Below are 3,269 nucleotides of genomic sequence, written 5' to 3'. Positions count from 1 at the left end.
GAACGACAAGGCAGCACATACCTGGGAACACCACCACCTGGAGGTTCCCCTCCAAGCCACTCACCATCCTGACTTGGAAAGGTATCACTATTCCTTCAGTCGTTGGGTCAAAATCTAGAAACTCCCTCCTGGATGTACCTATGCCACTTGGACTGCTGTAGTTCAAGAAGACAACTCGCCCCCATCTCAAGGGATATTAGGATGGGCAATAACTGCTGGCCTGGCCAGTGAAGTCCACATTCTTAAATTCCTTTTCAAAAATCATGTATGCATCTTTTTCTTTTTTGAAAATAGCTTAGTTGGAGAGCTAAATGCCCTGCTATGCCCCGAGGTTGGCATATATTGATTTTTTTTTAGCTGAGCTCTTTTACTAGTTATACTAGCACGTACAGAAAACATTTACAAATGGTGACCTCTGTAACCTCCCTTTCTGTGAGTGCTGTCTGACAGAATGGGAGTGACATCCTCGATCCAGCCAATTTTCATCCCAGATCGAGCCAGGGCTCTCAGAGCTGACTGCGCACCGGGTCCACGGGTCTTAGTCCTGTTGTCTCCAGTGGCCCGCAGTTTGATGTGTAGCACGGTGATGCCCAACTCCTTGCATCTCTGAGACATGTCCTGAGCGGCCAACATGACAGCATACGGGGAGGACATGTCTCTGTCCACCTTCACTTTCACCCCTCCGGTGACACGGCAGATGGTTTCCTTGCCAGACAGGTCTCTTACGTGGACTCCGAAAACATTCTCTCCCTCAGCCACCTGGGGTCCCAGGCTAATCACCTCCTTTTCTTTATCCTTACAAGGAGCCATTCCGCCGCTCGCAGCAGAGCCAGAACCGGATGTTAGGGACATTTCTTTATTGTGAAAGAAACAATTTGTGCTTTTGCATTCACTCCTTATTAAATATTCATGTTAGTGTCCAATGTTGTGCCCCCTTTCGTTAAGATATATCTAAACTTGCAGGCTCAGCTGGCTCTCTCTCCTACGTATTATAGAGATTATCCAAGATTACTCTCAATGGGGATAGGTGAAATGTTGCAGATCAACATGAAGACCTGAAAGGACTCTGCCGGCCTGAGATGGACCCACATGTGTACTGATCCTGCCTTATAGATAATTCATTTTCTATCTTGACTGACTCACCCCTCCACATCTATGATGCCAGGCTCTTCCCACTTCACTCCATCATGCCTGATTATCCACATTCTGTCCTCCCTTGGATCCGTCTTTCACTTCACACCTCACCCTTGATTCCTTCACACCTCACCCCTGATTCGTTTTTGTTAGTTTGCAGCCTCCATGCAAGCTGCCTTTCTCCTGCTCCCCTTCCTTATGCCTCAACAAGGAAAACCTCAGATACAATTGCACAAAGCCAACTGCTGTGCATCACCTTTAAACAAACATGAACTGGGGTGCCTCATAATTTTTGTGCACTGCTGACTTTATCTTGAAGTAGGCCGTAATTATAAAAGCTGAGATCCTCCCAGAAAAAAACCTGGGAATTTGTCCCGCAGACTTACCAGAGTGAATCTCTGACATTCTGACCAATGCAGAGTATCTTAGTGGGATTCACTCTGGCAAGTGGTTTATTCCAGCCCAACAGGCTGGTAGCATAGCACTGAGTGGGTCACTGCATGAGTCAATCTGTGAGCACGGAGACTGTCGCTTTGCCGGCCTCCTGATCACTGGCCTCCGATTGCTGGCCTTCCCTGGAACCCCCCTGACTGCTGGCCTTCCAGCCCTCCCCCACCTCTTGATTGCTGGCCTCCTTGATCTTGCTAGCCCCTATGTCCCCACTCTTCCCCCAACCTGCCACCTCCAGCCCTGGCTAACCCCGGTCTCCCCAGCTCCTCGCCCCTGGATAGTTTCGATCCACCCCCCCCCTTCACCCAACCCATAACTGGCCCAATCACCTCCTCCCTTCCTCTCCCAGCGATCCTGATTGCAGAGTGTCCCCTCCCACACCCCCCAACCCCACCCCCAAACACTGACCGCCCCTCCCAACAGGTCCTGCTCCCCAATGTGTCCCTCCCCCTCAGGCCCCACCACTTGACACTGCCCAGTGCCCATTGGGCACTGCCAGTTTGCCCTTTGGTCAGTGCAAGGGTGCCAGGCTGGCACTGCCCAAGGGGCACCCCCTCTTATCCCCAATCTCCTGGTGGGACCTGTGTGGCCTCTGTTCCCTCCAGCAGGGTCAGGATGCCTGTTCCCCATTAATGGCAAGTAGTCATAAACGCCACTGGAGCGAACCACTCGTGGCAGGGTGTGAGATGCTAATGAGCCTGGAGAATACAGTCCTGGGCCCACTAATGAGGTTGAAATTGTCATTTCAATATGATAATCAGCTCTGCATCAAATCACTTGGGAGGCCTTGCTACAGGTCTCGCTGATGCCTCCTGGCCTGCTGCACTGCCTCAGCAGCGCAGTGGGCAGGGAGAATCCAGGCCAAAGAGTTTTGGTATAGTGAGTATTTGTGTTTTGCAAATATATCGGTGGGATTCTACAAGCTCATTCATTCCCACCCTGCTGCCAGCGAGAATGAAGAATTTGACTCTCAGCCAAAACACAATTCGCTGCAGTGACACCAGAGAGTCCAGCCGCAGGCGAGGTCGGAGGTTTCTGGCATACAGATAGGAAACTACCACGGGGTGGTGTGAGGCCTGACCCACCACAAACATGCCGCTATGTTAATTTCCAACTGGAATCTACCGTCAGGAAAGCAAAATTTTGGCTCCCATCCAATTAAGTCATCTTGCCCACCATGTTTCCTGTTCTTGCAAGCCCCATAAAATTTCCCACCCCGTACAAATATATATAATTTAAGATGGGTGAGGTTAAATGTCTGAAAGTTCGGTGTCTGAAGCTGGACTGAGGAGAATAACATGTAACCCAGAGTCAAAGGAATAGAGGGTGTAGGTGGAAAAAAATGGCAGCAGATTCTCCAGCTAGGAAAGTCCCAGATGGCTACAGTTAACCTCACTGCTCTGAGGCAAATGAGGAGATTATAGGTCATAATGTTTACGGCTGATCATTATCTAGTAATTAGAAGTGCATGTATATGAGACTATGGCAGGATTTTACGGCCTTGCTTGTCTCAAAACGGCTAATGTTACGCCGTTGTTTAAGAAGGGTGCCAGGCAAAAGGCGGGGAATTATAGGCCGGTTAGTTTAACGTCTGTGGTAGGTAAACTGTTAGAATCCGTCATTAAGGAGGAAATTGCAAGGCATCTTGAAGGGAATTGCTTGATAGGGCGGACGCAACACGGTTT

The 3,269-nt window shown here is 49.7% G+C and overlaps 1 pseudogene; it reads right to left on the bottom strand.

Annotated features, from left to right (window-relative positions):
• Window positions 1-399: 399 nt before the first annotated feature.
• Window positions 400-810, bottom strand: LOC145362215 (small ribosomal subunit protein uS11 pseudogene; annotated as a pseudogene).
• Between the last annotated feature and the right edge of the window lie 2,459 nt (window positions 811-3,269).

Source organism: Carcharhinus amblyrhynchos, unplaced genomic scaffold (genome assembly GCF_965287045.1).
Source record: "Carcharhinus amblyrhynchos unplaced genomic scaffold, sCarAmb.v2.hapA scaffold_37, whole genome shotgun sequence".
Classification (NCBI taxonomy): domain Eukaryota; kingdom Metazoa; phylum Chordata; class Chondrichthyes; order Carcharhiniformes; family Carcharhinidae; genus Carcharhinus; species Carcharhinus amblyrhynchos.
This window is presented reverse-complemented; position numbering and strand designations above follow the sequence as displayed.